This window comes from Pholcus phalangioides, unplaced genomic scaffold, assembly GCF_987345545.1.
Source record: "Pholcus phalangioides strain wild (caught in Gottingen) unplaced genomic scaffold, Ppha-v1.0 ptg000022l_1, whole genome shotgun sequence".
Classification (NCBI taxonomy): Eukaryota; Metazoa; Arthropoda; class Arachnida; order Araneae; family Pholcidae; genus Pholcus; species Pholcus phalangioides.
In genome coordinates this window covers 14,522,133-14,534,835 of record NW_028301615.1, presented here as the reverse complement: position 1 = coordinate 14,534,835, position 12,703 = coordinate 14,522,133, and the positions used below count along the sequence as shown (strand labels likewise).

At 34.9% G+C, this 12,703-nt stretch overlaps 1 long non-coding RNA gene across 1 annotated transcript in view; it reads right to left on the bottom strand.

Annotated features, from left to right (window-relative positions):
• Window positions 1-9,851: 9,851 nt before the first annotated feature.
• The window catches only part of LOC149069508 (uncharacterized), a 52,053-nt gene continuing 49,201 nt past the window's right edge, over window positions 9,852-12,703 (bottom strand). Inside the window, exons 3-4 of the long non-coding RNA XR_016195095.1 lie at window positions 10,108-10,184; window positions 9,852-9,951 (exon numbers count right to left, since the gene is read on the bottom strand). This is a non-coding gene — a long non-coding RNA (uncharacterized LOC149069508). The remainder of the gene's footprint in view (window positions 9,952-10,107; window positions 10,185-12,703) is intronic.

Sequence of the window (12,703 nt, the reverse complement as noted above, 5' to 3'; positions counted from 1 at the left end):
ACGTGCTTTAATTTTCTTCCAGTAATCATTACCGTCGAAGTTTATGTAACTTATCTGTGGACACGAGAGCGGAGAACGGTCAATTCTCTTTCGAGTATTAAATACCGAAAAGTACCCATTCGACGAATTGAGAGAAACCGGGTGCAGAGAAGAGACGGGTGCTCACATACCCGTTTAAGTAAAAGGATCCCTTTGACTTGCAGAAAATGTTCGGGGGGATCTAAACACAAATGACCAAAGGACTAATTTCCGAAAAATATTCGAACCGTTAAACAATTAGCGACGACCCGGCGATGCAATGACGAATTCCGGTGAGGATTCCTCCGTAATGAGTTCCGAGGTAATAAATTCAAAGGGCTTCCACCCGATGCCTTTCCTTTTCTGATCTTTGCTAGCACCGAGAACAGTTCGTTCTCGGTACGTGTACGCGAACGTACCTACCTATTTCGCTGTTACGTTGCTTTCGGCAGCGTTTTGGGAATTGCGTTCCAATTCCTCTGGCGGAAGCAAACTTTACTCTCTCTTTATCTCTCTTCTCTTCCCACGAGCGTCTCTATCCAAACTGAAAAGGTTACCTCTAAATAGTTAGTTTCATTTTGAAGAGCATAAATGTATTCATCGCATCGTTCAACCCAACGGGATTCTCCTTCAAGAGGAATCATTCCCCACACCGTCTTAGAAGGATCCACGCGTTAAAATGAACAATGAGAAGAGAGAGAGAGAGAAATACACGCATACCTCCTTAGAGTTAAAAGACTCTTATTCATCCAAAGAAAATTTCGCTCGATGGGTTAAAACTCACTCTTCCCTTTGGTAAAGAGAAGGAACGGCTGTTTTCGTTCAAATGACCATCATGGCAAACAACGTAACGTAAATAAATTTACCGCCAGTCCCGGTAAACACCTAATTAGATTGCAATAAGGGAGGGAGGAAAAAGTAAATGGAAAAGAGAAATAAATAAAGGTAACAGTCAGTACACCACGGAAAAAGCTAAGTACAGGTTTTGCTAAGAGGTCTAATGGATTTTTTTTATTAACGTCTCTTTTTTTTTTCTCGTTAGTGTATACTGTTTTCCGAACGAATGTGTTTTAGACAGGGAATTATCGAGGAATACGCAGGCACTTTAACTTAATAAGCTCATAAAACTATGAATTGAATGTTTGATTTATTGTGCTAAGGTTATAGATGAAATGTACTTTCGAAAATTTCACATTTATACAATGTCACAACTAACAGTGAAAAGTTTAAAATAGGAATTAACTAGAAAAAAAAATTCTGATTAAAAACTGTCTTTTTTCAAAATTCATTATACGTCAATATACATGTGTTTTGAAAAAATGGGAACACCCCAAAAATTGTTTAAAAATATTAGACCACCTAACTTAAAAAACGGAATATTACATGGATATTTTCATGCAAATTTACATCAACATTGGTGTTTTATGTTTCCCCTCGTTATGTATGTAAATCGTTCAATATTATAAATACGGGTTGTAGAAAAACGGGACATTTCTGAAAACGCAAAATTACGTGTGCATTTAGTAGGACATTATGAGGAAATGCGCGCGGATATCGTACGAATACATTGTACTGTGACCATCCTTGACCTTGACTATGGATTTTATGCATCAAGGCATTGAATTGATAAGTCCTAACCATCACAGATCTGGATTGGATCTAACATCATCAATCTCATCGTCTCTATTTTAGAGCCTATAGCAGTTGGTTTGCAATTGATCAGCTTTTCATTTTAGCATAATTCCACAACCTCTTGGTAGGATCAAATCAGGTACAATCATCAGATATCACGAAACCACCGAAGTGTCGACGATGTTTGACGGACACTGCCGAATTATTGCTCCAATCTTCGTTTTCATTTTCGAACGAAGTCTTCAGCTGCTGGAACTAAAAAACAGAGATAAACGAATCCATAAGATTTCTCTGGATGGAGGTGTATACTAGGCTCTTTACCTCTTTATTGCAGAAGTTGAAGACTTGCACGGGGAATGAAATTTCCTTCTCCATACGTGTCTTCAACTTTTGGAATCGGAAGGTACAGAGCCTCCTCTCTGTACCTTCTCTCTGTCTGGATGGTGAAGGCACACCTCCACCATCCAGAGAAGTCCGATTCGTTGGTATTTAATTTTTAGCTCCAGCAGCTGAAGACTTCGTTTAAAGATGAAAAACGAAGATTGGGTGAAGAGTTCGGCATTGCTCGTCAAAAATCACCGATAATCCGGTATTTTCGTGATATCTGATGATTATACCCGATGTGATCCTACCAAGAGATTGTGGAGTCGTGATTAAAAAAAATCTAATCAACTGTAAACCAGCTGCTATCAACTCTAAAATAACGACGATGAGATTGATGATTGGAGGTCCGAACCAGATCTGTACTGGAGACACATTGATTCAATGTCTTGATACATAAAAACCGTGGTCAATGTCAAAGATGGCCACATCACGATGTATTCGTACGATATAAACACACGTTTACTCATACTGCCTTACCAAATACACATGTAATTTTTCGTTTGCAGAATTGTCCTGGTTTTCTACCCGTATTACGAATATTGATCGATTCTGAGTTTGCATACATAAAGACTGGAAAACATAAAACACGAATTCAATCAAGTCGATGCAAATTTGAGTGAAAATATTCATATAATTATCTGTTTTGAATGAGATGATCTAATTTTTTGAAACAACTTTCGGGTTTTTATAATTTTTTGAAAAAGTTGACACTTTAAGAAACATTCAATCTACTTCATGCAAATATTTTGTCACTGATATTCCCTAGAAGAACCCCTTAACCCTTCATATATTGACGGTACTTTAAAGTACCAGGTCAGATAATTTGTTTTTAACTCATTTATTGCTTCAAAAACATGTTTTTTTTGTTTTTTTTTTAATTACAACTGAAATGATTTACCAAATAATTTACATGATAAATATTTATTATTATCATTACATTTATACTTTTCTTCAAATTTATTATAATTTTCTTATAATTTCGGATATAAAGGGTTAAAAGACGAAAGAGCAAATTACAACCATGTCTTTATTTTGGGATTTCCAGCTTAAGCATTTCATGAACTGCTCTCATATTTCTGGGGGTGTTCTAATTTTTTGGAAAGAGGACGTGCATTTCTCATTATATAAAATTTCTCCCCCATCCATCGTATCTCCTTTAGACATATACTAAATCTGAAGATGGACAAATTTATTCATTTCATTGGTTGCACGAATTAAAACCAAAAACATCGTTTTCGTGAGACAGAAAGTAAGAAAGAATTTTTATCATGGCCACATGCATATCACGAAACTAATTTTTTTAAGCGACATAGACGAATAAATATATACATTTAAAGGATCAGAACATGGAAACCGGCCATCAAAGTTGCTGAGAATGAAAAATGCCCATGAAAAAATATGGATCCGAATATATATGAAATGCAGAAATCCAAAATGAAAGCATCTATCCCGAAGAAACGAAAAATGATGTTTTTAAGAACAATTTGAAAATTAAACAAAAATAATTATCTACGCCGTTTAACTAAAACATGGTATAATGGAGGAAGATAATCCTCATCCTTTTTCAGTACATAATATTAAATGCACAGTTGAATAAGAGAATTCATCTACCCTGAATTAACTAGTAAACAAAGAGAAAAGAAGATTTTCAATAAATAAATCTATGCATCTTAGATAACCACTATTGTTTTCAAGTGAGACTACCTCGGATCAAACGAAACATAACCTGCCTGAGTGGTATTTTTTGTTCCTTGAAGAAGAATGTAAAAGAAAAGGGCTTTTTGTCACTTTAAAATCGAAATCGAAGCGAAATAAGGCAAAACTTGAACAGAATTTGAATTAGTACAAAACCACATACAGTGGGCGCAAATATGATAAATAGTCAATCTACAAAGAAGTACATTAGTTTCTCTCTTCTACGGATATCTGTGGGCCAAAAAAAACCTTCACCCGTGAAAGAGGGGAAGAATGTTGATTAGGGTTCTCTCAAAGGTATACTTTTAGTATAAAAGGGAAACTATTTGTTTTCCGTAAAAACGGGTGACAGAGTAAAAAGAGATGGGCTTTACCATATCCTAAGTTGTAGCAGTACGAAGAATTGCAAGTTCAATTCATTCAAATTTGCTTATCAAAAATTACATGAAAAATTTGTATCTCATTTAAAATAATGAAGATCTCTACACGTCGTTCCACTTTCTCGCAATATTCATACTTTCATAAATATGCGTTTGTATATAACGGTAATGCATATTCCTTGCGTTGTAAAAATTGATTTTCGTTCAAAAGAAATACAGTACCCACACACACTATACACCTACATCTTCGAACTGCCGAGATTTCATGCATGAAGTGGGTTTTCCTTGTGCATATCAAGCACTTGATTTGAGATATATCCTTCAAGATAATACAATTTCATTTATCTATTTCTTCAAATATAAAACGTTTTTGTGGGCAAAGCTAGCTTATGAGCTCCGAAAAACAGTAATCTCATCATATACGTACAATTACAAATAACAAAAAAAAACCCACATACACTCTTTTCCAAAAAAACCAATGAAGCACCATGAAGAAAGTGACTGCTTTTACTGAAAGTAGATATGTCTATAGCTCTCGTACACAGATGATGAAATAATTAAATATTCAAAGTCGTACGACCCATCAATGGCTAGCAATTGCACATTGAATGTTCAAATCAGTAATTGGTGAACTCCCTCACCCCCGGCGTCGATGTAAGGATTGATAAGGATTCCTAATCTGATCTTCTCATCTTGCGATATATTCTGCCATTCTGCCAGGCATTCATCAATTGCTGTTCCAGATTTGCACATTTTGGTATGCCCGAATCTGGCGGCCTTCCATGTCCCATACATATTTGACTGGTGAAAGGTCCGGTGACCTTGCTGGCTAAGAAAGAGCATCAATAGCACGGAAACATTCCAGAGATATGCGAGCCGTATTTGAACTGGAATTACCTTGTTGAAAATTGCCACATGATGTTGTGCCATGTAAAGTAATGCGACTGGCCGCCGGATGTTATCAACATATCATTTAACTGTTAAAGTTGAAAGCAGATGAATAGAGGCGACCTTGCTGTCGTAAGAAATAGTATCTCACACCATCACACCAGCGGTAATGGCTGTACGCCTCTATGAAACAGATGCCCCGCTGCTGGAAGTCATGATGATCGGCAACGACATCATTCTAGACAACTATGCCGCCGATGTTATATGGTTAAAGGCGGACGTCTTGAAAGACGCTGTGAAGGTAATCCCGCCTCAGCCAAATTCGGTGTGATGGTGGAAGGTACAACGGGTGAGACGGAGGAGGCTGTAGCCCATTGAATAGCGAACGAGGGAGAAGTTTGGGCCTGCCGCACAATCATCTGATCTTGCCTCACTTTCGTGCACCTTGGCCTTTCAGAACCTTAATTCCACTGACGAGTTCCTTGTAGCAACCATTTCTGTCAGCACCTTTGCACAGCCGTGTCCGTACGGTGCAAGTGTCGGCCTATTGCTTGGTATGACAAGCTAGCTTCACGCTCAAGACTTGTGTCTCCAGGTGACGGCAACGCCGACAATGAATAAAGACAAGCCGTCCGCGATTATCAACTGTTTTATACAATGCTAGTTTTTTTTTTTTTTTTAAATAAACAAATCACAGAAGCACACACATATATACAAATACAAACACACATAGGTACAAACATAAAAACACATGAATACAAACACTTTGTGACTCCAAAGTCCTTCCAGCAGGTATAAAGGGGGTTATAATCACATATGTTTCAGACAACAGCTTTTATAAAGATTAGACATGTTATATTGTATTTTTATTTATATATTTACGATGACGGTATACGTTAAGATGTTAGATTTCTCATAATCACGGTTATATTATTAAATTACGTATTATAAATATCAGTTAGGGGCCGTTCAAGTATTACGTCATCATCGATGGGGGGGGGGAGGGGGTTTCCGATTTGCTGACTTTTGATGACAAGGGGGGGGGGTTGGATAATGCTTACGTAATCAACCACCACTTATGAAAATATGAGTTAGGATTCAGATGGGCAGAGCTGATGACGAAATTTTGCTGACAAGGGGGGTGGGAGGGGTCAAAAATGGCTAAAAATTTGCTTACGTAATACTTGAACGGCCCCTTAGTACATTACATGTAACACCATACATATACATGTATCTATCTATACTTATATGCACAATAACAACCATATACATCCGTTCATCATTTTACAATTTTGTTTCTCTTTTCGTACACAGTGCACAAAACTATTTTTATATCTGATTATAGCGTATTTGTTAAAATAATTTCATAATCATTATTTTTAACAAAGTCAAATACTATATGATTTATGTTTTTTCTATTGCTAATTTGATTTTCAGTATAAAAGTGTGATTTTATAGTAGAGACACACGCTATGACCGAAGTTAACATTCATTGGCCTTGAAAATTTAATCATTTACATACCTGGTATAGAGAAATTTGCATGTGAAATTTCGAGATGATCGGGTTATTTTTTGGGAGGTGCTTCGTTTTTTGTTTTTTTTTGCAAAAGAGTGTATATATAACCCAAGAAATCAGTGACAACAGAAATGGAATTCCTAAGCATAAAAATTGGCATTTACAGACGTATGCAAGTAACGTATTGAAATAATATTACATAAATGAATAATATAAAAATTACAGTCAATATTCGTGATAAGTTGAACTCTGATAACCGAATATCTGTTTAAGTTTCGATTCCGAACTTTTTCCCAATTTCAGTATTCAGGTTCCAACCCCATTGATAATCACTGGTGGTCGGCTGAAGTTGGTTTTCTGCGGTTTTCCAACTTTGAGGCGTGAATACGAGCCGGCTCTCATTTACAAAAGTCTCTCCGCAGAGAGTAGGCAGATATACATTATGATACTGATATAATGAAAATTCAAGCAGTTACAATATTTACTTCAAAAATTCCAAGACAGATGGTGACATGGGCAAGAACACGAAATAAGCACAATTCGGACAACATAAATACGGTAGGGCCACTCATACACTCAGAGCACACGTTCTGGCATGTACCAATTCGTTATGAATTCAGTCGAGGAATGTGTTTAGGGTGCATGTACAGTTAAGTAGTAGTAGTATTGTATGTACGTCTAGTTTATATTTCTCTTTCAATTAGGTGTCATTCCAGTATTACGTCTACATCGAGGGTGGGGGGGGGGATCGGATTTGCTGACTTTTGATGACAAGGAGGGAAAGGGGTCAAAAATGGCTGAAAATCTGCTTACGTAATAATTGAACGGCCTCTTAAGTGTGGTTCAATTAGAATAACTTATCTTGGCGAATTTCATCGCCAGTAGTTTGGCTTGTTTCCCCAATGCGATATTCATAACATAGCACGATCTTTTTTTTTCTACACTGTGAAATCGGAGTTTCCGGTAAATCGATCTAACGATAAATCGAACTTTTACAGAGATTTGACGTACATCATAAATCAGATATCTTGAATTTTCTTGCGTTAATAACCATGATTTTAAATTTATAAGGAATAATATAAATAGAGTTTGTGAAATTATAAAAATTCCTGAAGATTTTAGTTGCTTTAAATACATAAATATTTAAAATTAATTTTATTATTTAGTTTTGGTACTTGTGTAGTACGAAGTCTCAATTGTATCCCAGACTTAAGTAGCTGAAGAGAGGACAACGTCTTTTAAAAATATTATTAATCACATTTATATTTACATATATTTAATATATTTATAATAATATATATGTATCGATATTTTTATTTTCTTACAGGGTGAAGCAATTTTATTGAATATTTCGTTCTCGATACTTGAATTATTAACAGTTACGGAGACTCGTTACTCGAGATATTTTTGCATGCGACCAGAAATTATCTGTTTAAAATATCTGCATTCACATCTAACAACTCCATCATTAAACGATGGCGATACATGATACATGCAAATGATCCATTACGCTTACTAACCTTCATACGAATGCGAAATATATATATATTCATCAACGAACCTGAAAAATCATATTTATTGCCGACATTCCGGATGTGATTGTCCTTACTCTCACAATGCAAAGTAATAGAAACGCATTCCGATCACTCCAAACCCTCAGTGAAAGTGCTGACTTGTTGACTCGGCAGCGTTTCCTCTACCTAATAGAAGAGGAGAATCACTATTAAGAACAACTCTGAAATCTGTTCGGCGATTCTGAACATCCGATTCTGTTTATATATCTTGATAGAGAGGACGATATTGCCAAGAATAAAAGAAAAAAAAAACACAATAAATATCAGTGAGATAGCAAAAAAAAACAGGATAGGGACTCTCTACAGAAATAGAATCCTAGATGAACACAGAACTCAAGCTGTTACTGGGAATGATTCGAATCTCCTTTATACACACCCACACACACATATATAGATATATTTATACATAGAAAGAGAAAAGAAGCCTTAAAAAGATACGTTTCCTTCTTTTTCTCGTATTGCTGTACTTCAAAAAAAAAGAACTAGGAGACATCTTGTTTCAGAGGTTGAACATTCAATCAATTTAATAACTTCCATCCTTGAACCGCGTTGTTTAGTTAAAGGGAGGCAATATCAAACTTAAAAGAAAAATAATAAAAATAAAACATCGAAACACGCGAGTTTTCTTTAACGAAAGGGGGTAGAAAACTGGAAAAAGAAATAAGAAAAGTGGAAATAAAATTGAAAGAAATACACATACTTAAGAGGTAGAGCTACAAAACTGTAAGTGGAAAGGGTTTGAAATTCTCTACCATGGAAAGAACAGAAAAAAATATATATTTAAAGGGAAAAGGAGAAGTAGCAAGAAAGACGTAAGATATATATACAAGAGAAAAGAACAGTCCAATCGAAACCAAAAGGAACAAAGAGAAGAAGGATAAGTGTATTCCTCGTAAGACACAAGGTAAGGGGTTATCGGTATAAAAACCAGAATTGGAAACAAAAAAATAAATAAATAAATATACATACATGGTGTGTATAGAAGGTATTGTGAAGTGGCTCGGCAATCTGCTTTGAGTGTAAGATATAAGGAACGAGAAAAGAGAAATTTACTCTGAAGAAACAAAGAGAAACAGAGAGGGTTTCCGTAGAAATGAAAAGACACAAGAAAAAATAGGAAAATTCTTAAAAGGAACGTGGAAAAATAAACAGATTCTCATCACGCGGTACTTTGTTATATGCTACCAGAGTCTCATTTTCTTTTATTTGAAGTTTTATGTTTTTTAAGAGGAGAAAACTTCAATAATTTTTTTTTTTTTTACAAATATAGAATTCTAAATATAATGTTGTTTTTGTTCTCTATTTTGTTGTCATAAGTGGCTTTATAGAAATTTGTTTCCAGATATTCACCTGCGTACAATTGTGAGCGATCTCTAAACAAAAAAGAAAACACTAGTAAACTTGTAAGTTTGATGACGGTATTTTTCATCAAAATGTAACTTGTGTTTGTGTGTTTTGAAGGTAAATATTTGATTAAATCTAGGTTTATATTTTCAGAAAATTTTTCTGGTGAATGTTTTTGCATATATTGTGTATTTTATTGATTTTTTTTTTCAACCATTTCCATTTTTAATCCGATTGGAGCTTCTTTTTAATACAAAATAATTTTTAGAGTCTACAATAAAGTATAAATGAATTATCAGATATTGTCAGATGAGTTATGTGTTACTAATTCATATGTATTTAAATGTTGAACAAATCTATGACAAATAATATTTGTTGATAATTTTTTAATTTCAAGGTTTAATGCGATTAAGAGCTTATTAGACTGGGATCATGTTCCCAGCAAAATCTGCTTGGAAGTTTCCTTGACTTTATTTGAATAGAACTGAAACAACTTCCTGATTTCTTCCGACTGAAACTCCTAAAAAAAAAGGAAAATTAATTCAAAATCTTGAGCTACCAAATGTTTTTTTGTGTTTGTTTTTGTTTTCTCTTCATAAACTATGGTTTCTTCCCGGTTCACAGAATATTTCCTTAACATTTTTGACAAATGTTTTATATTTTCCCATACATTTACCATTTTTATTATCCCTCACTTGCCAGGTAAGCAGCCAGGAAAGCAAAGGCGTTGTGCGGCCGTGTACGCAAGTTCACCTGTAAATGAGACAAATTAGGTCATTGATGACAAGGACGAATTGAGAGTGATTTACTCTGCTGTAAGGAGTAATGTGTTGATTTTAACTCATACGGTGACCACATTCCAGATTATCGATTTATCTCAAATTATGACGTGAAAATAAAATTTCATTTATCACAGATTATCGATGATTTCTGATCAGGTATAACTACCGTCGTGACGATATACACTTTGATCAACGTAGAATTTATTTTCCAAGGAGAAGAAATTTATTCTCTTTCACTTATACAAGATGAAAAAAAGGGGTGAAATATATGCTTAATGTATTACAGACTGAAATAATTATTCATTCACTGAGTTACATATGCGATGACAAGGGATAATTTGGTAAACGGTGCTGACAACGTACAATGCAGCTAAAACTAAAAGTCACTAGTGAAATTAGTATTTCTATGTTAAATGCGCAAAAATAAAAAAAATAGAAAAAGAAAGACGTATGAAAAAAATATGCATAATTATGTAATGGCAAATCACAAGAAAATACATGTACTGAGTATAAAAAATAGAGATGCCGGGACAGGTATTTATTTGTAAAAAAACACAAGCAAAATGCATAAATGTATGTCTGAGTATTAAAATAAGTTTCAATATTTGGTACGTTAGCAATATATTGTCGAAGTCGTCGTTTAAAAGCAGGAAACGGTGTTTTGCGCAGGAGGATTCAGGTTTGAAGTTCGAAAACTTCAAGGCACGAATGCGGGCCGTCTCCTATTTAAAAGAGCTGCCTGCTCTCCATTAAGACCTTCAACACCATACTTACACAAATCGAAAATTCAAGCATTTGTCAACTTCACATCAAAGTATGGAAGACACATGTGACAGCACCAGCAATAACACGAAACAAGCATTACTCTGGCAACATAAAATGTCATGTAGGCAACTAGTCATGTATATTGATACTCTCACATAATTCGTTCCGACATATAAGGATTCGTCAGAAATTCCGCAGAGGAATGTGCACGAGGTGCATGCACGGCTAGTAGTTAGTAGCTGGAAATATGGCTCTGACACTGTGGGATTCTGGAAAGGGACCGTAGAATTCGGTGTTCCTAGAACTCCGTGCGAATGTTGGTGGTTATTCTACCGCTTCAACTCAATCTGTTGGGATAGCCGGCTGTAAATCATTTAGCTACGTTAGAAGTTACGTAGAGGAATGTGGACGAGGTGCATGTGTGGTTTAGTACTATAAATTGTTAGCCACAAGCCCGAGTTGTCGGTGTTCAAGCCCATGTGCAGTGATTCTATACAAGGTATCGCGAGTCCAAAGTCAGACTTCATCTCATCAAGCGTTCATCGTAGAGGTATGGTTCTAATTTGAAAATTGCTCAAAATGTGTTCAAGAATCACTTTGTACCAGTTTCGAGAGTGTGTCACAAAATAAAAAATTATACAATCCCCTGTCCTCTAACTTCCAATTATAAAGTTGTTGCCCTGTCTCTCTGGAGGCCAAAAAAAAAATCAACAATTCTAAGTGAAATATTTAATAACATATTTGAATTCAAAAGCCGGAGAAAAGTTGGAAAAGAACAGCTCAAATGAGGGAAAGACGCGATGTCCGTTGGTTTATGCTGTTCTTTCCCAACTTTTCTACGATTTTGTTTAAATCAAATATCTCAGTGAATATTGCACTTAAAAATACAGTTTTTTTTCTATTGGCTGCGGGTGAGACAGGGCAATAAATGTTTGATTGGAAATTAGAGAACGGGGGGGAGGGGGTGGGGGTCGTATTCACATATAGATTTTATTTTATTTTCTGGCACACTGTATTATCACTCTCGAAACTGGTACAAAATGTGAACAAAACAAATTTTGATCATTTTTATTAAAATTAGAACCATATCTCTACGAGGAACAAATGTTGAGATAAAAGCCGAATTAGGAATTACGGAACACTTTATATTTAGGGACCGGGATTGCATTAGGTGTTTTGGTTTAGTGATTCTGACGAACCGATTCTTCTCTTATAATCTTAAACATAGAAGTTGCGTTATTTTATTTTAGCTCATAATGGAATATATAAAAGGATATTATTTCGCTAATACAATTACGGTTTTACTTTTATTTTTCCCTAGTATTTGTTTTTTTTTTTTATGCAATTGCGAATTTCTGTTCTTCCGTGAATTTACACGTTTTTAAAATTTCTTTCACCAACAAGAATGATCATATGTCTATTAGTAAGCTTATAAGCCCCTATAAACATTTTGTTTCGTGTCGAAACTACAGAAAACGCTGTTACTGAATTTACTTGGTACTTTGTAAAATTGAAATGCGTTTATTAAAATCGTATTTAATCACAAACAAATAACGCATTTGATACAAAGTGTATATAATTCGAGTTTTTACTTCTTCATTCTCGTTAAATTGCTGAGATGGGGAAGACATAAATTTATTTTACTCTACCTGAGAGAATAAACGAAATCGAGACAATTTGTCCTCAAGCAAATTTGAACAGTCTAAAATATTTAAAAAATGTTTT